This window comes from Juglans microcarpa x Juglans regia, chromosome 6S (assembly GCF_004785595.1).
Source record: "Juglans microcarpa x Juglans regia isolate MS1-56 chromosome 6S, Jm3101_v1.0, whole genome shotgun sequence".
Classification (NCBI taxonomy): Eukaryota; Viridiplantae; Streptophyta; class Magnoliopsida; order Fagales; family Juglandaceae; genus Juglans; species Juglans microcarpa x Juglans regia.
In genome coordinates, this window is record NC_054605.1 from 6198779 (window position 1) to 6225936 (window position 27158).

The window sequence follows — 27158 nt, forward strand, 5'->3', positions numbered from 1 at the left end:
AAAAATAAATAAATACTGAATTTATATAGAAAAAATTAATTTTTTAATAATAGATCCTATTCTTTTTTAAATCGATTGTATAGTACTTATTTATTCTACGACTTTACATAGCATTACTCAAATTACTTTATAAAATTTGAAACGTTACAACTCCATGAGGTGTAAGAATTTCTGTCTGTACAGAAAAAACTTACCAGACTGGGTCGGTTAAGGAACCGGTCATCCTTGTTCAAAAAAAGTACGAAAATTTGATTTTTGGCATGGTCTCAAGGTGAGGATTTCTCACCTGAGATCTTACCAGACCGACTGACTTTACTATATAAATTTTGAAATAATTTTTTATATGTATTTTATAATTTTTAAGTTGTTATATATATAAACCGAAAGCAAGTAATTATGTAATTTTTTTTTAATGAGATAGTATTTAGGAGTGTAAGAATAAGATACAGTCTACACCATTATAAGTTTCAGATGTATATTTACAATTTTACAGTTCAATAAAACGATTTTCATTTTTTAGATAACAAAAACTAATCAAAAATGCGTTTTGATTTATTTGAGGCACTTAGAATTGAAATTTAGAAACGATTAACGAAGTGTACTCCTAGTTTCGTATGATTATTTAGGATTTTATGGTGTGAATTTATTTTCACCATTTTCAAAATAAATAGTAACTTATATATTAGCGCCATGTGGCATGCAGTCCAGCCATTTACATATCACAATGGGGAATGTCCAAATCATTCTTGAGAAATGTCGTTTTAACACTTGGCTAGATCTTAGCCACATTTGGTGAATAGTATAGGACACTTGGCACCAAGTGGAAGCATGAGATGCAAATGTGAAGGAAAAAAAAGAAAATCAAATATTGTGATCATGTCACCTAAGCTAAACACTGTTATATTAAACCATTCATTTTTGTGCCAAATCGAAGAGGGTTTGAAACTCCAAATATTTGGAATCCAACTGAAACCCCAAATATCTTGTGAAAACCGAAATTCTAAATGGTTTCTTAAACCATAAATGAAGCTGGTTTTAGCTTAGTGTTTAATTACTTGATTAAATCACTTTAACATGCTATTAACCATTCAAATTCTAAATGGTTATAAACAATCGTCTAGACAATGGTACTTCAGATTTTGTGAGACTATTACTTTAATTGGCTTTGAGATGTTAAAAGAAAACCATTGTGAGTATGTCAAACGTACAAGGAAGAGTTTTCTGATTTTGTCTTTATACGTATATGACATTTTATTAGCTAGAAATTATATGGAGATAATTGTCGCCACAAAATAGTGGTTGTCCTCTACGTTTAAGATAAAAGACATGAGCAAGCAAATTTTGTGCTTAGTGTTAAAATCTCAATGGATCGATCTAGGAAGCTTCTTGGTTTGTCTTAAGAAACCTATATTAAGAAAATTATAGAACGATTCTATATGCACAACTCCAAACCCATAGAAACTCTAATTGAGAAGGATTATATATTAAGCCAAAAACATTACCCTAAGAATGATGAGGAAAAGAAAGAAAGGACCAGAGTCCCTTATGCAAGTGCAATTGGAAGTCTGATGTATGCTATGTTCTGTACACGACCTATCATTTACTTTGCAGTTGGATTGGTTAGTCACTGTCAAAGTAACCTAAAACCTGTTCATTGGCAAGCAATTAAGAGGATTTTTCGATATCTTCATGGGACAACAGACTCTTTCTTTGTTATTAGGGTGGATACATGAGACTAAAGGATTATAGCGATACCGATTGGGCTAGTGATAAAGATGAGTGAAAATCCATGACGGATTATGCATTTATGCTTCGTGTGGGAGCTATTTCTTGGTGTACTAAGAAACAATCATGCATTGCTTTGTCCACAATGGAGTTAGAGTACGTTGCTTGTTCAACAGCTGTACAATAGGCTGTTTGGTTGAGGAGATTTTGTCAATGCCTAGAGATTATGGCTCTTGCTAGTGAAGTTGTTAAGATATATAGTGATAATATGGTAGTTTTGGCATATGCCAAGGATCCCAAATACCATAGCAGAACCAAACAGATAGATATTCATTTTCACTACATTTGATATGTTGTTACGCTAGGCAAGGTGATCCTACAACATATCTCTACTAGTAAGATGGATGGTAGCCTATCCTCTTACTAAGGTTACTAGTAGAAATGTTTTCCAAACTTATCTTAGGATTTTGGGACTTCATCAAATTTGATATATGTTGTATTAGAATACCTTATTTGACACTGTTAGTATCTATTGCATCAGTGAGATTATTATGTTTATCTCATATTATTAATTAATTAATACTATGTGAAAAGCACACATTATAAAGATGTTACCAAGCAAAGATCAGTCCACTCATATGGATGATCACATTGAAGCTTGAATAGCGAGCAAGATGAGACAAATTAATTACTTTGGCGCTTTAAAAGTGAGAAAGTAAATATCTTGATGCTTTGGGAGCATTCAAGATAAATTTAAACAATGTCGCCTTAGCTTGCTAAGATGAAACTTACAAGAGTTGTATATGAAGTAGTTACACAGCTTAATGAAGTTTGATTAAAGCAAAATGTGAGATCTTAGGCAGATGCTAGATGAGTGACTGTGCTAAGAAACTCAAGTTAGAGCACCTTTTGTAGCAACAAGACTAAAATTCCTACGACGTTTGAATGTAACAAATCCAATTGAGTGGGAGCTCCGCCGTAACATACATTTCATACTGTATTTGCTTTAGACGACCATCTTAGGAAATGATTGGATGAGTCCCTGCTCCATCACAGTGTGAGCCCTAATGGATCAATAGATGATCTATCCCTAAGCCCTAAAACCTAGAGCTATTTCATGAGATGAAGATTTGATGTCATTACTTTAGCATGTTTTCTTAGGACCATGAATGATACAGTCTTGCGGAGCATGTCTAGGAAAGTAGTAAAGTCTAATTGAATTGACGTGAGTGTCTAGAAAAGATTGTTTGGATTCTTACTTGTTATTTTATGTCTCATAGCCCAGGTGATTATGTCATTTTGACTCGATATAATCATGAACACATTATGTATTGTGAAGTCAAGAATTGTTTTAAGTTATAAACTCGTGAGGGATTAAGGACACTTAACTAAGTGAGATCAAATAGTCTAGAGTATGGAAGAGATGTTATGAGTGATCTACTATGTTAGTATTATGGTGACTTAATATACTACTCCTACTATTTTTCTTCTCGTCAGGTCGCACGCTTCATTTTCTGTATGAAGGATAATTGATTAAGAGATCAGGAGTAAATTGTTAATGGGCATGGCACCTATTGGGGACAAGTGGGAAATGCTAGTATTGGATACCCCATGACCCATGTTGTGTCCAAATGGGCAGGAAAGTTATTAATTACTAGGAGTAAATTAATTCCCCACCACTACTTGATGGGAACTAAGGTGGGCCTAATCTCAAAGATCCTTTGCAAGTTCCAGATGAGCCAATTACAAGATCAAAAACCAAGAAGATCAAGGAAGCAATGCAAAGATTGGTGCAATCCATTTGCGATGAAGCTAGCAAGAGCCCAACACTCAAGATGGGCTTGAAAGAATGAGAACTAGTTTTGATCCACTTGATACAAGCTGTGGAAGACATGACTTAGAGTTATTGTTTGGACCTATTGTTATTGAATGCTTTTAATTTGTTAAAGGATTTATTTTATTAGTTTAACATAAGTGGGCTTGGGGATGCTTGGCCCACATATATCATATTTCTTATGAACTAGGGTTTTGGGAATGCCTTATATTGTGGCCAATGACTTATTTGGAAAGTTACTTTTTAGAACTAGGATTTCAAGAAGTTACTGTAGCGGAATTACTATAGTGTGGCACTATTTATTCAAGGGTATTTTTGGGAGAAAAAGGTTTTGTTTTGGTTAGGGTTTTAATTAGGTTTAGGTTTAAATACTCTTTGTAGCTTTATTTTGAGAGGTTAGACAATATTGAATTTTCATTGTGAATTGAGTTTACCCCTCTTGTTCTTCATTGAACTTTTGAACTTATCAAAGGTAAATCACAACATTTGTGGCGTTCCTCCTTGTAATCTAGGTTCTTGAGACAGGTTCTTCAGCAGATCTAAATTTTAATATACTCTAGGTTCTTAAAATGAGTTTTCAACGGGACTTGATTATCTATCCATTGACTTAATTTTTTACATTCTTGGGTGAGTTTTCAAATTGATTTTGAGTTCAAGAGATTTCATTCCTACGAGTTTATATCACTATCACTTAACTTTAGAGAAGTCAATCAACCACCCCATAAAATAATTATAATAAACAAATAAATAAATAAGAGTTTTACATACGTTAAAAAAAAAAGTGAAAAAGTGAACATACAAAAGAAAAGTTATCTCTCTACAATTTCGTAGAGCAACTATCTAGATCTCAATTTTTTAAGAGATTCTAGTAACCTCCTAAGCGACGTAGATGTGTAATTACAAATAATTTGGCGTGGGTTATAAAATGATCAAATATCCAAACTTGTGGAAATTCCGATTTGCTTGAGATAATTCAGACTTTATTTAATTCGACCTAAGATATTTCATATAATTTTTATTAATGTTTAATTTTACACTGTGGATCAAGACAGTGCAAATATTTCTTGATTTTCTATTCTTTTATTTTATGAAGTGGCATTTTAGTACATTTGGAGATTATAAGCTATTGAGTTTTGAGTAGTATATATAAATTTGGCACGAGTTGTTTGTAATTCCAAAACTTTAGAACAAACCCATAAAATCGTATGTAGAATTATAATAATATTGGTTTATTATAATTCTAGATAATCTGAATCATTTTATCAGAATATATAAGATTCCATTCAGAAGCATATTAATTGCATCGTAATATTAATATTGTACCAAATAGTAGAATGCATACTTTTCAAAAAATTTAATAATGTTACAGGCAAAATATTGAATGCGAATAGTTTGTATAGTGCCAATTAGATAGGCTCCAAGACAGACACTCGCCTTCAAAAGCAACTATTTCAACTGTCCCCATAAGAGCTAATTAGGGTGCTAGGGACTAGGGGACCGACCATGCATGCATATTGGAAGGACATGGTCCTAAAATTACCGACAAAATCTTTCTATACAGTTTATTCATTTGTTCTTTTTTATTTAATAATTAAATAAGTACTTTTAAATAATGTTATGATTTTTTTTTTAAAGGATACTGTTAAATAAGTAGTTTATCTATTCTAGGAAATTTTTGAAAAATGTCGAAAGATGTCTTTGATTATAAAATAAATATGTAGAGAAATTAAAATTTTTATAATTTCTTTTTAAAATATTCTAAGCATTTTCGTTGTTAGAAGTATTTTTTTCCCCTAGACAAATATAATTGGAATAAATAATCATGCTTGATTGCTTTTCTGACTGTCGATCTCATCAACTGAGCTGCATTTATTTCTCCTGCCAAAAACTGTACGGGCGTAACGACTGGTAAATGAAAATGTAATTAGAATCATGACCGACGTATATAACTATAACAATAAATTGAAGAAATAACTTTCTGACAGAATATAGACCTACTTCTTCTTCACGTTTCTGACTAACAAATTCAATATTATTAAAAAACATACTTATGATAAATTATTTTTATCGAGAATAAATATTTAATACGAAAATATAATTTTTTCTTAATAAATAATTATAATTATAGCAAATAAGTGACACACACCCCTCCCCACCAAACTTAGAAAAATACCACAGGCCTCAATTTATCTTGCACATAGCCAGTGAGTCCGTACTTCTATTATTCTTCTTCCATTCTTCATCTATCACCCTTCCACAGTCATCCTAGAGTGTAACTATTCTCATAGAACTCGTTTGGTAATTTTAAACTAAGTATAATATTCAAATACTTAATTTTAAAATTATTAAATTCGTCTCATCTCAATTCAAAATTCTTTTATACACAGAATTCACAATCTTTTTTAACTTAACACATCTTTACACGCAGGACTTATAATATTTTTCAACTTCTCATAAATATATCTAAATTCATCTTAACATCAAAACATATTTAAACTCATCTTATGTGGACCACACAAAACTCACTTCACCATCTCAACTCATTACTATTCAAAAACTCAACTTATCTCAATTCAGCTCAACATTCAAACGGAATCTTAAAGCTTCTTTTTTGACACTTCACCCCATGTCGTTTCTTAATAAATTGAAGTATGATGGGATTATGATCTGATCTAGTTGCAGTAAGTCCTTCCAAATAAAGCAGCCCATCTTGATTTAGCTACAATCCCTATCCAATCGCTCCTCCAACTATTTACTAGAGCCAATTGAAAAGTTTCCACCAGGGATTCATTCCTTAGTCTACCCCTTTGTTTTTCTTGCTGAGTTGGGATCTCATTTAAAAATCCTAACACACGCCACCCTACATTAGTAGAGCGTCTAAAGGAAGCCAGCATGTCCCAAACCTCTTTCCTTTTACTGGACTCTAGATGGCCATAAAATCCCATTAACATCCATCTTAAACCATCATCCTGATCAGTAATCCACATTTTAATGTGCCTTTGAGAATAGTTTATAATTTCAACTTTCAATTCCTGTTTCCAAAGTAGCATTAAACCACCACTTCTACCAATTGAATCCACTACGAAACAAGCATCATATCCCATCCTTTTCTTCAAAAACTGAGTTCTACTAGCTTTTAATTTAGTTTCCAAAACTAAATTGGGTCTCTTGTTCCTCACCTTCAAGTCAATATCTCCCCCATCTTGTAGAAATTGCGTAATAACTTCTCTTTGATATCCTGTGTTTTAGTATATTTTAATTGAAGTATTATTTTTAATTAATTTAGACATTAACTCTCTTGTTTTAAATTTATCAGATCTTTCGTTGCATTTATTTTATAATTTTTAAGTTGTGAAATTTATTATGATGTGCTTTCTTAGTATTAATTATTGTTTTGCATTTAAATTACTGTTTACTTTAAATTAGTTTAAGGTTGGACTTTAAAATTAATGTATTGTTGGATTTTTATTATTATTTTATTATAACTAGTATCTACATTTAAATTATTTTATTCAGCTTACTGTTTTGAAATTCTTTTTGTTGAATTTTGTGACCTAAGTTATGAGGATTGGACTTCATTTCTTTCCTTCACTTTCTCTTTTTCCCTTTTTCTTTTCCTCCTCTTTTTCTTCTTCCTTCTTTCTTTTTCTCCTTTCTTTTTTCCCCTACCTTTTCTTCTCGCGCACGAGCCCCTCCCCGCTCTCCCATCCGTTTGCTTCGTCCACCCACAGCGCCGTCCGTTGCCTTCACTGCCCATCCCGTGCCACCAATCTCCCACATGCACGGCTTCAAGCCGCGGTTTCATTTTGCTCTCGCGCTATCATGCCTTCGCTGTTCACCGCCAGCTCTTCACCACACCACCATCGACCCTTCAGCTACCTAAACCACTCTTCCTCGGCTCCAATCAGCCACACTTGAAGCCCCTCGATCTTCATTTCCAATTTGGGTGTTTTAGCCTCCAATCGCCCTCGCACAGCCACCCACGGCCAACCACCATTACCAGTAACTTCATCAATACCCCTAAGCCATTCCCTAGCCATCCTTAGTCTTCGTTTGTCCCCGTTCAAAAGTTGGGTTCTTGAGACCCACGGCTTTAGTCCAAAATACATTGTTGCGTGGCTGTGCCACCACTTCTAGCACCTCCATGATCCTTTGAAAATTATATTATAGTGTTGTAAGTATTTTTTCAAAGAACTTTGAGAGTTAAATGTATTTTTGAGCTAACTCATATTTACTGTGAATTGGTTCGTTATGCCGGACTGAGTCCAAGGGGGTTGGTTGGATTGGATGATGAATTTGTTTGTGTGATTGGTTTATGCTAGAATTTGTTGGCTGTTTCAGGTTTAAATATTAGTGTTTTGGGTTTGACGTTGGTTTTGGTGGATGTTTAAGTTACTATTGGAATTGATAAATGGTCGATTGGGTGGATAAATATGATTATTTAGACTGTATGGTGTGGCGGTTTTGTAATTGTTAGGTGTTACAATTTGAGTTAATGTTGATTGTTGGACTTGTGTTATGGAGGGTCGTGTTGGGTTGTGATGATTGTGGGCTGTCAATGTCGTAACGAGTTATGAAAGTGAGCTGATTGGTTGGACATGACGTGTTGGGTTGATGTTTTGGAGGTTGTGTGTGAGTATGCTTACACCATGTATTGAAATCGAAGCAAAATGATGAAATGTGTGGGCTGAATAGAATCACAAAATTTAATTAGTTTTATTGAATTCACATTTATATGGAGTATTAACACGTTAGTGAATAATTTTCTGTTTAGGTCGTGACATTGATAGAGCTTAAGTTCAAGGCTCTAGTAACTCTTCGCAAGAGTCAGGTAAGCGGTGTTCTTATGCTAGACTTTGCATAAAAATAGAATGGACTGAGGTCAATATTGAAAATGTGCATATTGTGTTATGAAAAGAAATGTTAAACGATCTCTGTTATTTGTTCTGCATTGCTTGTGAGATTCTGTATAAGAATAAAATATTTTATGGCATGACTAGTATAGACATGAGCTTATTTTTAGCATTGTGTTATTGAACTCAAAAAAATATAAGCAAATATGAAAATTGATAATTTTTGCATGTGACATGAAGATATTCTGAATCTGTTTTGGATAGTGTGAAATGATTTGATTTTGTTTAGTACTCTGTTTTGGAATGATTTGGCATCTGAAAAACCTTTGGCATGACGTTCTAATTCTGTTCTGACTCTGATTCTGATTCTGATTCTGTTCCGACTCTGGTTCTGATTCTGTTCTGACTCTGATTCTGATTTTGTTCTGACTCTGATTTTGATTTTGTTTTGCTCTGATATGTGGCCCTGTCACGAGATATAATAGTGACCAGTGACCCTGTCACAGGATCAAATAGTGACCTCTAGCCTAGTCACCGGATACAATAGTAACCTCTGACCCAGTCATGGGATACAATAGTGACCTCTGACCCAGTCACAGGATACAATAGTGACCTCTTGCCTTGTCACGGGATACAATAGTGACCTCTGACCTTGTCACAAGATACAATAATGACCTCTGGCTCTATTAGAGGATACAATAGTGACCACTGGCCCACCACGGGATATAATAGTGGTTTTCTGTTCTGAGTGCAATTGCTTTGATATTCATGGTGATTTATGTTCTGCTTGACTTTCTGCAGAATACACAACCCTACCACGAGGGCTTAACACGAAATTCTGTTCTGATATGATGTTTCAATTTTGCTATGCCAAGGAATTTTTTGAATAAGAATTTTTTTTTTGAAAGTTTCGCTCTTATATTTTTGGTAATATTTTTCGATTTTGCATTCTGAAAACAAGTTATCTGATTTTACATTTTGAGAGAAAATATTTTGTTCAGCATTTCAAAGTCTGACAAATGCTCATGTTTACATACTAGTATATGTTCTCTGCTTACTGAGTTATTAATAACTCACCCCTTTATCTCCAATATTTTCAGATGATTTTGGATGTTTCAGTTGGGATCAAGACTATGGAGCATTGGGTGAGATGTCTTAAGAATAGAAAATTTCAAAGAATATTGGTGATTTTTGTTAAGAATTTTCATTGTGTTCTGATGACATGGCATTTTGAAGAATTGAGTATATCGAGGATTTGATAAATGAGTTTGTGTGATTATTTAAATTGGAAGTGTTTACATTTGATTTGGAGCTTTTGAAAGTATTTTAGCAGTGTTGGAGTTGATTATTAGGTAACATGAGTTAACTCTCCAGACCCTCGGGGTCGAGGCGTTACATTTTCTAGCTCGGGTTTTAGATAACGTACATGTTGCCCAAGCTCTTCTCTTTCAATTTGTGGCACCTCCAACCTCCGCTTGGGATGGAACGAAGACACAGAGCGTCAAGACATGTAACACAAGGTTACATGCCCCCGTTCATTACAGTTAATATGCAATGCATCCTAATATGCAACTAGTGGTAGTATGCAATAATCGCAACGGAAATATGGGTGATAAAAATAATTGATGCCAGAATAAACTAAACAACCCAATGATTTATAAACCATAAATAGGTACTTCCTCACTTAAGAGGTCCACTTGAGTTCAACATAACGTGGAAGATAAAATCTCCATAAAACCGAATCTACATAGCCAGACTAACTCTTGCATATGCTCTATAGCATATAGAGTCGTTGTTACGAAAGTCAAAATCAAGTCCAGCCTCCTTTCCAGATCAGGCTCCTCCTCAACCATTTGAAGCCAGCAGTTGTAATACCCGAATCCTACTACACAGGTTCTTACGTCATTAATTAATTCTTTAAGTTAAATAGTTTGAGATACATTTTTTTATTATTTTATTTTAAGATTGGTGTTCTTTTATTTTATGTGGGTTATTAAAATAATTCAAGGGCATGATTTTTAAGACCTTACAATATTTTTCTCTCAGACCCTCTAATTTTTATCTATTCAAGAAATGACTCAAGCTCTCTCTACCATTGGATGGGTAGGTGAGGGAAATATCCTCCACACATTTAATCTCCACCGTCCATCTACCTAGCTTATGGGATAAATTTTGATTAAAGCAAAAAGTCCCTCTCACCCCTTGAATCCGTCGGCTTCCAAGGCAAGCAACTAAATTCCTTTTCCCTTTCCTTGGACCCATAGGCTTCCTAAGTAAGCAACTAAATTTCCTTTTTCTTTTCCTTGCACCAGTCGGTTCTATGGTAAACAAAGAGAGAGAAACTTCTCAAGCCCTATCCCAGTGGAGTCCCTTCCTTCACACAAGACACCCTTTTGGTTTCCTAGAGCCCACACGATTTCTCTCTTTTCTTCAAGCCGATTCCTTCCATTTCCTAGACGTAAGATCCAACTAAAGCTTCTTCAAGGAGAACAATTTTGTGGGTGAGTTTCTATGATTCTAGTTTCTAGTTTGGGATCTTGGATCTATGGGTTTAACCTAGGGTTTTTTTAAGAAATTTTCCTACTTGTGTTCCAGCAATGAATCTTCGGGTTTCCTCTTTCTTTTCTAGTTTGATGCTTGTTTCCGTAACTTGAAAGGGAGCCAAGTCAGGTGATGCTCTTATCTTTTAGATTTCTTGCGGACTGACCGAGTGTTGTGTGGTAGTTTCTTGACTAATTTCTCATTTTTTTTCCACAAGTAGTTGTTCTAATTGGGTGGTAATCAAGTAGAGGAGTGACAACTTTTATGTGTTATGCTCTGTTTTGTGTTCCAGCCGTGTGTTTTTGCAAGGCATCTTGTTGTAGTCCTTCCTTGTATTTTCTTGAGTTTAAGCCATGTTTTAATTATGTTAAGTCTTGCCTTTATGTGTTAAATTAATGGAGTTGAGGTTTATAATTTTAGACATACTTTCTTCAAGGTAATGGCTTAAGTAAGCCATTAAGAATTTTAGTTCAACTAGTAAGCTTGCTTTAGGAATTCTGAGTTGTCTAGTGTTGTACACATTATGTATACTATGTTTTTAGAAAAATGTGATGTTTTTCTTAAGTTTTCTACAACCCTAGTATTGTTTAATTATGTAGTTGAGATTTTGATTAAGTGGAGATGTATAAGAGCATGAATGTACTAAGATGTGCTTGCTGCCCATACACTGCAGAATTTTCTGCAATGTGTTCTGTTTTGGGGCTTAAACCAGCCCATTTCATTTCCTTGTTTAGTTTCATCATCTTGTTCAACCAAAGATAAATTTTAGTATGAAAAATCATTGGAAAACAAGTGACAAAAATCAACTCTCTTGTGAGCATTGACCCTTTTGTTGGATTTACCTTCCATACGATATTACAAAGTTATCAAATGCCCTCTTTGATGAAAGTTTCAAACTTGTAACAATTCTTTGTTCCCTTCCATTCTTAAATAAATTCCTACCATCTATACATTCCTAACCTATGAGTTCCATCTATTCTTCATATGGAAAACGATAGCCTTTGAAGGGGACAACAAGAAAGCTATGTACTTTCATGAGTTTCTTTAAAATGTTTGGAATGAGGATTTCAATGTTTTGGCTTAGTGCCATGTATGGTGGGTAGCTAAATGGGTTAAGGGAAACACTTTAATTCTAGACTGGAATTAAAGTGGGCGTGTTAAGGTGTCGGTTAGTAAAGCTTAAAGTGAGATGAATATTAATGCATTTATCCTATTTCATTTAATAGGAGTTTCTTTTCAAGTTTGAAGGAAACCACTTGTAAAGCATCGAGGTAAGTAGCTATGACCAAGCTCCTTACACAAAGTTCTCTTATGAAATAATGTCTCTCTCTTTTCAAATGTTCTTCTAAAGAAAGAATAAAGGTATATATTATATACAAGCCCTTCTTGGTAGCCCCTGTTAAGCACCCTATTGATTATAATTGTGTATTTCTATAAGGTAATGCATCATGAGATTTTCACACATGCTCTCTCTCAAATAACTACGTCTTACTTATATGTAGCATGACATGAAATCCTCTTTTTCAAGAAACGCATATGCATTTGGACTAAGGAAGATAATGAAAACGTTGACTGCAAAGAAAGGAAAGAAATGACATGAAGGTTAAGGTATGAAGTTACGTAATGGCCATATGAATGAAAAATGTTACCAAACGAATGTGCAGATTGTAATGTCGGGTAAGTAGTACCGGTAGTGCAACCAGTGTTACCCCCATGAAAGGGATTCCCAACCTGTGGCCAAGGGCAGGATCTAGGTCTAAAAGACCGCTAAACCCAACACACGGGGCGTAGTAGTGTATATTGGCCCAAAAAAGTGAAATATGAAAGTAAAGCTATTTCTTAAAATATTTATGCATGAAAGCATAGTTATTACTTAAAATGTTATGCATGAAGATATGGTCTATTCCTTAAGCTGTTTATGCATGAAGGCATTGTCAAGAATTAGCAAATGTCTATGTATGCATGTTTTCAAAAGAAAAGCTTATGTGATTAATAAGTTAACAGCATGGTGTACTAGTTACTAAGTATTAACTTTGTGTTTATGTTTTAAACGTCCAGATATTGATGGAGAGGTTATGGAGCCAGACACTACCGAGGAAGGAGGGGCCGATGCTTAGTGTTCCCCTATCGGTTCGACCTTTTGATGAAAATGGTTTATAGTTTTTGTGTTTTGGGATGGGTCTCGTGTTGGGATATTTTGTTAGATTAACTTTAAGACAATATACCTTTTGGATATGGTGTAAATTCTATGGTGGGGCAATGGTAATGGTGTAACTTCTATGATGGGGTGATGGTAACCCCCCCATAATGGCTTAACACCTTTTGTATGTAATGTAGGGACCAAGTCCCCTTTTCTAGAACTAATTATGTTTTATGAATGAATGATGGACTCCGAATGTCCTTTATGTAAAATACTGAACAGGTTGCCTAGCAGGTGTTTTCTTCTAAACTAGAAGTGCAGAGTACATGCATGGCATGTTCACACTTATCCCATATCACCTTAGAGAAAAGAATATATATATATATATATATATATATATATATATATATACTTATATATATATATAGATATAATAATGAAAGACAAGTAAAGGGTCATGGCCTCGTCCTAGGTTAGGGTGGGGTTGTGATAACAGTTCATCATGCTCGTCCTATGCTGGTCCTGACACAACTTCCACCATTTCAGATGGAATGGTATTGGGTCCATAAGAGTGAGATTTACTTGAAATATCAGTAAATTAAACAACCAACTTCCACAGAAATAAGGTATGCATGATTCATGATAAACATGAGATGTGCGCAGAAAAAATCCATATTTGTCTCCCATCCAGATTCATCAACATTTTTCAGAAAAACTTTGATGGGCATTTTCTTTAATAGAACATTTTTCACTTTCTCATTTCAAAAACATGATATTTCGAAAGAGAACATTTCATACCTCATTGCTTTCAAAAACATAACATTTCATATTTATTAAAGCCATCATTAACATAACGTATGGTATCATAAGAGTTCCCCATGTGCACTGTGAGTACCTGCAGGTGACCGTAGTACAACTCACGTTGAGACTATGTTATCTATAAACTAGTTCTCAATGCATTGGTAATATAACATAACATCATAATATCATAACATGTACCCACCGGTCTTTGGTGTCAAAACATTTGACTTAGCTCCGGAGTTCTTTAAAAAGAACTCATTCGAAGCCCGTTGATTGTTCTTTGTCAATACAAGGATTACCACTCCATTCTGAAATACTCTAGAGTGAACAGAGGAGTTCCACTAGGATAATTCCCCACCCTAGCCTTTAGGGTCGTGATAAAAATTATTTTTATGCAATGCTTGAATAAATGTATTTCATGACATGTGCATGAGCTTCATGCGAAAATGATATTTATATGTAATATGCAAAAAATGGTGAGACTTTCACATGTCATATAAGCAAGTAATCAAATACTCAATGTATCATATAACATTTTATCCTAAAATGGCATTACATTCAAACGATAATCACGATACAGTAAACTGTAAATCTAAAATAAATAAATAAAATTACATTTAAATATTATAATTAAAGCATCACAACTGTTCAAATGTTGCATTAAGTCAAAATAAGTCAAAAGACATAAATTAAGGAAATAAGTTCTAAGTTGCTGGTGGCATAAACTTCTGGAACGTCATTAACTGCATATGTTCAAACATTTTTTGGGATTGAATTGCTAGCTTCTTCTGCATGTTTTGTTCTAATCGTGCCTCCAGATCCGCTACCTGATGTAATTGAGCCTCAAACTCTCGTTGCTTGGACCTCAACTGTTCGATCTTGAGCTTTATACCTCCTCTAAATCCTCGAGAGTTGTTATTTGATCATACTTGAGAAGAGACTGATGTTGAGGAAGGCTTAACAAAACGTTCTAAACCACTCAAATATCTAGAACGAGATCCAAGAACCTGAGAAAAGATCTCAACATCGTTAACATAGGATTCATCAATTGCAACATCAACATTTTTTCCAAAGTGAAACCATCTTCTCCTACAAAGAAAGAAAATTAAAAGAGAGAGAAATCATTAGAGATATTATAAACAAGATAAATCTTATTATAGTCAAAATACCATCGCGATTTGTTTGCGATTTAGCATACAATTAAGTCAGATTATAGTCAGTAGGACTATGTTATTCCTAAAAAAAGAAAGTCTATATTCTAACTTCAATCACAAATGTTGATATGTTAATATTTAACGAAAACAAGTATAACGTTTCCAATTTTATTTATAGTCAATGAAAAAATCTAGAACATGCATAATGGTGTTTCGTTAAATTTACTCTATTTACTTTATTGACAGTACTCCATTGCTACAAGAAAAGAAACAACATTATTACTATATTTATTTAATGCATCTAACACATAGCACAAATAAAGATAACAACAAAATTAGTTGATTAGTGGATTTTCAAACATATCACAAAGTTTCTCCCATTCATTTGGTGGCATGTTTTGGAATGGGTTTTGACGCTCCTCTGTTGCAATATTGAATTTTCGATAGTGTGCATGGTATCTATCTTTGTACCCCTAGAATATATTGTTCATCAACTCATCAACCGGCTAAAAATAAGTTCAAACTCATCCTTGAAATAATTAGGAATGATTAGTCCAAAAACAAACTAATTATAAATTAAGTAATAATTTAATAAATTATTTTCTAAGTAACTTATTACCAAGAAACAAGTTTTGATATGGTCTTTCACATCTTGGGGAACCTTAGCCCCGGAGGATATAGCCATCGGTGTATATGTGCAAGTAAGGGTACCAACATAGGAAGCAAGCCAAGCTACCGTATCTCTAGAGCCACCGGTGTGATCATCAGGAATATCAACTTTAATTTTTCCCTCTTTCCGCACTTTCTCTATGCAAACATCTCTAGTAATGCCTCGACCTCGGCAATGGCTTACAACAGTTATATAGTAATTAAAGCATATACTATCAAAACACTATTAAATAATCACATAAACTCAAGTTTCTATATAACATATATTATTATGGGTCTGGTGATGTTGGCCCACCATTCCTGGCAAGTGAACTAATTGGAGAGTCGGTAATAGATAGAGATGGGAAACGAGTTGCTTTGTGTTTAGGTGGCATAATAATTTAAAATTGTAATAAAATATTATTCACAAAAATATTCTTATTTTTCCAACATCTATACTTGTACATAAATAGCTATCATTCACTATCAGTTTTGCTCGACCAATCGCCCTCATCTTCACTAGAAATTTCAGTTGACTCATGTTTTTCTGACAAGCTGAACTCAATTACTTCTAGTTCAATATCCTCTCTACACAATGAAACCATGTCATATTGGCTAAGATCAACAAATAAATTAATGCTTGATTCATTTTCTTGAAATGCTTCTTCATTTGTTGGATGATCAAATTCTTCATGTGTTCCATCCACCTTTAGAATATAATTATATACATTTCCTGGTGTAAATTTATGTACTACTAGCCATGGGTTTTTGTACTCTGGTTCATCTAAGTAAAAAACTTAATTTGCTTAGCAAGTAAGAACAAAATGATCATCTTCATACCAGAACAAAATGATCATCTTCATACCATGTGCGAGTTGTATTAACACTCACAAAATATTCTTCGTTACGCACTCACAACCTAAGATTTGAGACATCCGACTAACCACACTTAAAAAACCAGACCATATGTTCCCCTAAGTACTTTAACCCAATGATATCTTGGACGACTTTGTAAAAATCAATATTCTCTTTCTCGTGGCTTCCTTCGATAACGACCCTACAATTTTGAGTTTTTCTATATCGTTCTTTTTCAGCCATGTGAAATCGATATCAACGCACCAAACATTCTGGGTATTAAATAGCTTGCTTAGTAGACCACATGCCAAAGCATACAGTTCACTTGAGATGTCTTCTGAATATCAACATAACTTGATACAACCTACATTAATAAATTTTATAATAAATTATATTAATATTAAATAGGAAAAAATCTATTTTAGTGGCATGAAATTCGTAAATAGTAAAAAACATTGTTTAGTAATACTGTCTGTTCAAACCAAGTAGCAAACTCTTCTTCGTACTTATTTTTGCGTCAGTTACACCATCACATCGACGTAATTCAATAAGTTCGCTGCACATTTTAAAATTAACAATTAATCCATATCAGCTATATTATTTTCCGGTACAGTTTTCGTTGTGTGTTCACACAGTCATCGAACCTTGCATCACATCTGCAAACTCCTGAGCCTTAGCTTCTTTGACAGAAAAAGGACAGACAGAAACTTTGTTGTTTTCTTGCATTAAACTCCCTTCATTAAACCATAATCCCAACTAAATAAACAAAGATACTAATTTGAAGAAAATTTGAAAAGAAACATCATTTTTTTTGTATAAGCATAGCATAAAACAGCAACGATAGTTCTTCATAAACAAGAAAATTCTAAGAGAAAACTTAATAGTTTGAATGAAATCTTTGGTTGTTTACTTAGGCTATTAGCTTGAGGAAAAGGGTCAAATACAAATTAATCTCTACTGGTTTAACACATAAAAATGAAGGCTTAAACATAGTTAAAAAGTGATTCAAATAATATGAAGAAGTAGAGTTAAAGCTATAGCAGAATTTTTGTGGAAACTGTACAAATTAGAACAAAACAGGGCAGAAAAATCATCTTACCTCTTCAAGTTGTAGGTTGCACGATTTATGGTTACTCCTACCTTCCCACCACTTGGTTACATACCCATCTAAACAAGTATCAAATAAAAAAAGGAACAAGTGAGGTTGGAAGACCCATGACAGAATCTGTGCAGAAAATTTCAGAACTTAATACAAGTGTGTTGTTGAAGTCTTTTATGTGCTGTATGAGAACTTTGAGAGGGAAAAGAAGGATTTTCAAACTAACCTGAACTTAGTCTTCTAGAGAATGAAATTGAAGCCAAAGTTCCAGACTTATAGAGTGAAGATCTAAGCTACAAATGAAGGGGGAAACTGCTGCAGCACAAGGAGCAAACATCTGAAATTTTCTGATGTCCTTTGAGCTCTAACATGTGGGTTTAATCCTATTTACAGATCGTACTCTCCTTCCTTATGATTTTCCACTCAATACAAAAGATTTATAGGCAATATGTGAAGACGGAAGGTGAAACTCACAACATAAATTCTGGAGCAGCAAAAATTTAAGGAGAAGAAAACGTGGTTGTTGTTTGTGTGCATAGCTTGAACTCAAGAATGAAAAGCTGAGCTTTTAAACTTACCAACTGAGATGGTGGCTAAGAGATCTCCAAAGATGGCTTCAAGGTCAAAACACTCTAGTTGCAATGGCTTGAGTTGAAGAGAGGAGAAGGAAAAAAAAAACCACCAAGAGGTATAAATCTGAATTTTGCTTGAGCACTGCTGACCTAACTCAGAGAGTGTGCAATACGTACAAGGCTGGAAAAGCATGCAGGATGTATATTTAACTCCCCGAGTATATATGTGGAGGAGGAAATTACTGCAAGAAAATAAAATTGAAAAACAAAGTGAAATTCCTGAACAGGAGCTGCAAGTATAACCAAGTCTGAATTTGTTTCTTTTACTCCCAATTTTGCTGATAGAGTCGTCGTGTAAAGGAGATGGGATTGTAAGTTACTATACAATCTTTGCCTTGTCAACACTTGGTCTAATTGGAGGGGAACTAAAGTGATAAAAGGAATTAAGGAAAAATATGGAATGACAAGAGGGCTGAAGATGAAAAGCAACGGGTAAGACAAAAAATTCTGCAACCTAAGTGATTTAACACTCTTTTCTCATGATACAAAAGTAATACAAAGTTTGGAACATAGAAAAAAACTTTAAGATGAAATTGAATCATTTTATGAATAAAAAAATACAGACATGTTTAATCCCCATGGTAGGGTTGTGTAAATCCCGGTAGCTAACCAAGTAAAAACAGAATGTGAATCTTTCCTTTATTCATTCTCAGAGCTCCAAGTGTGCACATAGGAAAGGCCACGCAGAAAACTACTTTGTTTCCAAAGTGGGTGCACCAGAAACAGAAAAGTTGGTACCAACCCGAACAGAGGCCACAGTTTTACATCCAAGGTAAGGTCAAAACGGATCAGAAACAGAAACAGAATATTATGTCAGAGGTTTTCAAAAATCACATCATATCATATCAGAGTACAAAACATCTTTGTAATAGAACAGAATCAGATCATAAAAACATAATTTATGCACAAAATTACATATTCGCTCTCTTTTGCACAGTTCAGAAACAGAATATAAAAAATAAGCTTATGTCTACAACAATCATGCCAGAAAAATACTTTATTTTTCAATAGAATCTCAAAAGTAATGCAGAACAAATAATTGAGGTAGTTCAAATTTCTTTTCATAACAAAATAGGCATACTTCTCAAAAATCAACATCAGCCTATTTTATTTTTATGCAAAGTCTAGCATAAGAACTCCGCTTACATGAACTTCTTAGCATTTTTTAAATTTTCCTCAAAGATGTCGAGTCAACAAAAAATCGCCACCTATAAAATAACCACGTACTCCATAAATTTTCAATCAAACACGTATATCAATGCTTAAACTTGAAATACTGCATAACCTAATTTAAGAATCAATCTACAATTCTTACAACCCTAAAATATCATAAATTCATAAATACCTCGATATTCACTTAAAATCTCTGCCTATTTAAGCTCTAAATTATTTCTAAAAATGCATACCAATACTCTTACTAATTACACCTATGCCACATAAAAGAAAGAAAAAAAAAAACATCTCTAGTTTAAAATATTTGCTTAACATAATTATAACAAAATTGATAAAAATAGGAAAGCAGAATTTTATTAAAAAAAATGACAACTAATTAGTTTCTCTTTAAAGGTTTCAAAATAAAATTTTGCACTTACTATGTACTTCTAAAATTTATATATTAAAAATACATTATTACTAATAATATACTTCAAGTAAATCTATGGAACTACAAATTTACAAACACCTAGCCCACATGAATAAAATAATCCAATCTGTTATGACTTTCAGATAAAGGGTAGGGATATAATTTAAAATTAAGTGAAAACCTTGAATTTTTGGCTAGAGGCTACGTGTGGTCTTACAAAGGCTACAAAAAAGAAGAAAACAAGTTTCAAACGTTATAGTGAGGGAGGGAATGTGCGAGATACTCATCGAGAGGTACAACCACAGTGCGACGGTAGACCTAGTGGCTAGACAGAAATGCTTCCGCGGCGACTTCCTTTATAGGTGACGGTGCAGTTCTAAGAGGGAGAGAGAGATGAGAGCACCGAGAGGGAGACAAAGAGTGAGGGAAAGAGAGAACATAGGAGAAGGAAATGGAAGCTTACAGCAGTGGATGGATATCGACTTGGCAGTGCCTCACGACTTCGCTATGGTGCACAACGGCAAAAGGCTGGGAAGCTTCAGTTGCTGGCAGTGGAGGTGCGATGTTCGACTCTGTTTTGGGTGTTAAAAATGGGGGACCTGCAGTGGCTTAGGTCGGGGCGCGACGGTGGGGGTGAGTCTGATTCATAGGGTTGTTGCTACGGGTAGAACGCTGGTGGCAGCGGCTGGGTTGTGGTTACTTGAAGGTCTGGTGCGGCGGCAGTGATGAACCGAGAGAAAAAAGGAGAAAAACTGAAGCAGCTAATCTAGTTTTTGGTTGAGGCTGATGAATGTGTGAATATATAGATGAATGGATGATCAAAAGAAAACCCTAGAGATGAGAGAGTTGCATGCAATGAGTAAGTGGAAGTGAACATGTAGAACGTGGAGTCTGAAATTATTTTCACGGGCTAGGCTCTTTAACCTGAGAAAAATTTGGCCGTATAATCCACCAAAATATTTAGGCCCATACTCTCTTCCAAAATATCTTTCACGAAATTCCAAATGGGCTTTTCATACCTATAAACCCAAAAGCTTTTGTAAAGCGGGCTTGGCTGGGCCTGGGTATTACATCCTTCCCCCCTTAAAAAAAACTTCGTCCTCGAAATTTGCTACACCTAAAGCAAACTTCGAATATTTTAGTCATTCACACTTATTTGTGCACATTGTATTGCACTTTGAAAGATCATATCTAAGCTATAAACCTCAACAATACCATTAGAAACCTAAAACAATTCCGAACTGTTCACATAATCCTTGAACCTTATACAAATAGCGGAATAGACTCTCAAATTATCACTCACCAAAGCCATGCTTCCGCTACTCACTCTATCAACTTATAGTCCTAAGAACATTGTATCTCAATCACATACATCAGAAAAGAACTAACCTCCACATTTAACCAGGCCGTACATTTTTTTAAACTAAATGTCACAAATAACTAACAGAGAACTCCCAAAATAATAACTAAAAACTCCAAATAATAGTATAATCAAAAGTTCCAAGCTTAAGTCTTGAATAACCTCGATTCACAAATTTCGAATCCTCAGAAAATCTACTTTCAACCAAACTTCAATATTCTAAGCTATACCATTAGAAAAGTTCCATGCAAGCATGATTAATCTCGACTCAACTAAAAATAAAACGCTTTCAAGGAGAAATAGAGTAAGGTACCTGTGATCTCATTGTTGTCGTCCTCAGCATCTTCAGATGTCAATGCAAACACTCGGGCCGGTCCCATTCTATGTTGATTATTTCCCTGATTCGTTTGTTGGGAACCTGGATGTGGGTTAGGTGTGATACACCATATTTATGTGTATTTTGACTAAGTAATTATTGTATTTATTAAGATTATAGGCTTTCTTGTTTTAAATTTTAGATGATTTACGTGATATTATTTTAAGATTTTTAATTGTTAATTCAATGTGTTTTCTTGTTATTAATTATTGTTCATTATTTAAATTGCTCTTTATTTTAAATTAGTTTATTGTTAGATTTAATTATTTTATTTTTATTTAATCACTATGTTTAAATTATTTTATTTAACTTGTTGTTTTGAAATATTTTTCGTTGCATCATTTTTGTGTGACCCAAGATGTGAGAATTGAACTTCATTTCTTTCCCTCACTTTTTCTTTTTTCTTTTTTTGTTTTCCTCTTTTTGTTTTCTTCTTCTTTTCTTTTTCTCCTCATTTCTTTTCTCCTCTCTCTCTCTTCTCCCGCGCGCGAAGTCCCTCTCTCTCTCCCCATCCGTGTGTCGTCCACCACTGCGCCGTCCGTGTGCGTCATCGCCCCTTCTATTTTCTTCCCCTCCGACCGGCGACTCCACCTCCCAATTTTCAACTCCTCTTGCACCACCGTGAGCTCCCACGAACGGCTTCAAGCAGCAGCACTCCTTGTGTTTGCGCGCTGTCGTCGCGCTGCCATTGGTCACCACCTCTTCACCACATCACCGGCTACCCCCCAGCTACCTAACCCACCCATCGTCAGCTCCGATCTGCCACCAGTGAACTCCATCCAACTCCATTTCAATTTAGGGCTTTTAGGACTTCAACCACCCTCTACGCCACTACCCACGACCAATCACCAGCACCATTAACTTCACCGACATCCCTAAGCCTTTCTCTAGTAATCTCAAGTCTTTGTTTGTCTCCGTTCAAATTCTAGCATTTTGAGACCCACGACCATAGTGCATTTCACACTGTTACGTTATTGTGCCGCTACTTTTAGCACATATGTGATCATTCAAAAATTATATTATAGCACTGTAAGTATTTTTCCGAAGAACTTTTGAGATTTAATTGCATTTTTGTACTAATTCATTTTTTATTGTGACTTGGTTGGTTGTGCCGGGCTAAGTCAGTGGAGTAAAGGGGTCGGTTGGATTGGAGGATGGAGTTGTTGGTGTGATTGGACTATGTTATGATTTGCTGGTTGTTGAATATTTGTGTTGTGTCATATACAATGCATTTACACGCATGTTCATGTTTATAACTGAAAACTGGATTTTTGTATAATTGCATACATGTTCATGTGTATACGTGAAATACTGGGTTTTCATGTGAGAAATGATTTTGAGTATATTTGAAATAATTGGATTGACTGGTTTGAGAGAAAGAAAAAGAGACTATAGGGATGGTGGTACAGTCTCGCCTGTGATTCCCGCCTACGATGCATGTGGTAGGGATGGTGGTAAGCAGGGATGGTAGTAGAGTCCCGCCTGTGATTCCCACCTACAGTGCTCTGATAGGTACCTCATGTGTGAAAAGGAACTATAGAGATGGTAGTAAGCAGGGATGGTGGTATAGTCCCGCCTATGATTCCCGCCAACGGTGCATGCGGTAGGGATGGTGGTAAGCAGGGATAGTGGTATAGTCCCGCCTGTGATTCCTGCCTATGGTGCATGCGGTAGGGATTGTGGTAAGCAGGGATGGTGGTAGAGTCCCACCTGTGATTTCTGCCTACAGTGTCCGATAAATGATTATGTTGTCAGTTTATGATTTAATGGTTACGAGCACCATTTTCTAGGAAAATGGTTGGTTTATGTTTGGGTCATTTTCTGAGAAAATGACGGATATTATTCATGGCATGTTTATGGTCAAATAGGATTTTTTTGGCATGTGTTGGAAAATAATCATTTTCAAGGAAAATGAGGTTTTGGGGTCTGTTTGTTGGTTGCATTAATATATTTTATCTCGTGGGTTGTTTGGATTATTACTTACCTACGATACCGTTTTATAGTATCGCAAATTTTAATGTAGATGAGGATGACGAGCCTTAGGTTTGGCTCTGCTGGAGGAGTGATCTGGGGTTGCTCTCATGTATCGAGATTTAATTTCCCACTTGTTATGTATTTTGCCCAGTGTATTATATTTTTGGAATAACTGTATAACTCATTTCTTACTACTTTTATTTTGGATATCTGTATTTAAATTTATGGTACTTAGTTGGCTAACTTTTAATTAACCGCTGCGACTTTTATTGTGCACTTTTACATGTTGCACACACTTGAGCACATATCGTTGGGATGTGTGACCCTTATTGTCATCATCCCGACGTCACGATTCTCGTGTTTCCGTACGTGGGAGTCGGGGCGTCACATTAGGCTTCTTGTTGTCTGTTAGCAGTAAAGGGCATTCCCGGATAAGATGTCCGGTCTTACCGTATCGAAAACACGGCCCCACTTCCCTTCTACACTCTCCAGTATGTGCACGAATACAAAACTTACAGCGGCTATTTGCTTGATTTCCCTGCATTTGCTTTTGCCTCGAGTTGCTCCCATCATTTCTCTTTTTTCACGGCCCTTGATCCATTGTAGATAGAGACCCCTGTGGCGCAGTCCTCTTCCCCTGTTCCAACAGTGCAGAACTTCTTTGAAGGCTCCGTTCAAATACTATGGCCTTATTCACCAACTCTAAAAAATTTCGGATTTGAAAGCCCACAATTCGTTCGTAAATCTTTTCATTCAACCCCTGTTCAAACTTACAAGCATTCTTCTCCTCATCAGGGATCAAATATGCAACAAAACATGATAACTTGGTAAATCTAGCTGCATACTGGTGTACTGTCATAGCTCCCTGCACCAAATTAGCAAACTCCATAGCCTTGTCATCTCTAACTGAGGTTGGGAAAAAGCGTTCCAAAAAAATTTGCTTGAAGTGCAACCAATGGACTATTTTCATCCCTTCAGCTTCTCTGATAGTTCTTTCAGAAATCCACCATCTTTTTGCTTCTCCCGTTAGTTTGAAAGCAGAGTATAAAACCTTCTGTTCGTCCGTGCAGTTTATAACGCGAAGTATCTCCTCAATGTCTTGGATCTAGTCTTCTGCTAAGGTTGCATCTCCCCGACCATCGAAAGTGGGAGGATGCATTCGATTAAACTGGTCTATGGTGCATCCTCATTCATCATCTGTCGTTTTTTATACCTAAGACACTTCTTTCTCGATGACTAAGTGGCATCCTGACAACTTGGATTATTAAAAATCGTTACAAAAATAAAGAGTTTGTACAAAAATAAGCAAATGGTGGTAATAGTAAAACAAACATAAACACATATAAGAAGTGTACACGCAACCAGTAGTAACAATATAATTCCAAACTCTAAACCTTCAATCTTGTCAAAAGCCTGATATGCGGTCTACAAAATCGAAACGAACCTCAATCAACATGAACATCTCATAAGATCTATAAAATCCTACCCCTCGAATTCCATAAGACATCTTGCCTAACGCCTAAAGATTCTAAAACCTTAAGTACCGATAAAATCATCTCTTACAGTCCACAAATGTCTACACCTCAACTATGAAAATTATTTCCTCAAAGTCATGATCTGGTGACTACAAAATTCTAAAACCTTAACTTTCATCAATCACCTCATTGTAGTATGCAGAATCTCAAACCTAGCTCTAATATCAACTGTAACACCCCATTCCCGAAGGTCTTGAGAGTTGGCTCTAAATTCTTAAAATCAACTTCAATAACACAATTATAAAATCTAGAAAACTCCATAAAATATTAATTCATTCACTCAACCCAAATATCTAAGTTCTTTCATAGAGATAACAAAAAAATTCTCAATAACATAAATTAAAAACACTTCAAAAACACGAAAATATCCTTAACTCATCAAATCAAAATAACTAAAAATAAATCAATTTACAAACTACGACTCTCAAATAAGTACTTGTACTCTCAGGCATTTATTCCACTACAGTCATCATACAATGCTAAAACTTCCTACTCTTATTTTCCAGCTAAACTATCAAAATTATCTGAAAAATATTTGGAGATAAGGGGTGAGTTATCAACAACTAATAAGCAGAGAAAATATACTAGTGTGTAAATATGAACATTTATCAGAATTTTGAATGTTAAACAAAATACTTTCTATCAGAATGCAAAATCAAAATACTTGTTTTCAAAATGCAAAATCATAACATATTACCAAAAATATAAAAGGGAAACTTTTAGAAAGCATTCTTCTGCAAAATTTCCTTTGGTAGAGCATAACTAAACATATTCATCTTATCTTATCATATCAGAACAAAGATCGTGTTTAACCCCGTGGTAGGGTTGTGCAAACCCAGGTAGCTAACCGAGCAGAAACAAATTGTGAATCTTCCCCTTATTCATTCTCGGAGCCCTGAGTGTGCACATAGGAAAGACCATGCAGAAAACCACTTTGTTTCTAAAGTGGGTGCACCAGAAATAGAAAAGTTGGTACCAACCCAAACAGAGGCCACAGTTTTACACCCGTGGTAAGGTCAGAATGGAATAGAAACAGAAACAGAATGTTATGCCAGAGGTTTTCAGAAATCACATCATATCATATCAGAGTACAAAACAGCTTCAAAACAGAACAGAATCAGATCACAAAAACATAATTTTTGCACAAAATTACATATTCACACTCATTTGCACAGTTCAGAAACAAAATGTCAAAAATAAGCTCATGTCTACACCAGTCATACTAGAAAAATACTTTATTCTTAAACAGAATCTCATGAGTAATGCAGAATAAATAACTAAGGTAGTTCAAATTTCTTTTCATAACAAAATATGCATACTTCTCAAAAATCACCCTCAGTCTATTTTATTTTTATGCAAAGTCTAGCATAGGAACTCCGCTTACCTGGACTTCTTAGCATTTTCAGAATTTTCCCTAAAAATGTCGAGTCAACTATAAATCATCACATATAAAATAATCACGTACTACATAAATTTCCAATCAAACAAGTATATCAATGCTTAAACCTGAAATACTACATAACCTAATTTTCCTTAAAAGAATCAATATACAACTCTTACAACCCTAAAATATCATAAATTGTCAAATACCTCGATGCTCACTTAAAATCTCTACCTATTTAAGCTCTAAATTATTCTAAAAATGCATACCAATACTCTTACTAATTACACCTATGCCACATAAAAAAAAAAAAAACATCTCTAGTTTATAATATTTTCTTAACATAATTATAACAAAATTGATAAAAATAGGAAAGCAGAATTTCAATAAAAAAAACAACGACTAAATAGTTTCTCTTTAAAGGTTTCAAAATAAAATTTTGCCTATGTACTTCTAAAATTTATATATTAAAAATACATTATTACAAATAATACTTCAAGTAAATCTATGCAACTACAAATTTACAAACACCCAACCCACATGAATAAAATAATCCAATCTGTTATGACTTTCAGATAAAGGGTAGGGATGTAATTTAAAATTAAGTGAAAAACTTGAATTTTTGGCTAGAGGCTACGTTTTGTCATACAAAGGCTACGGAAAAGAAG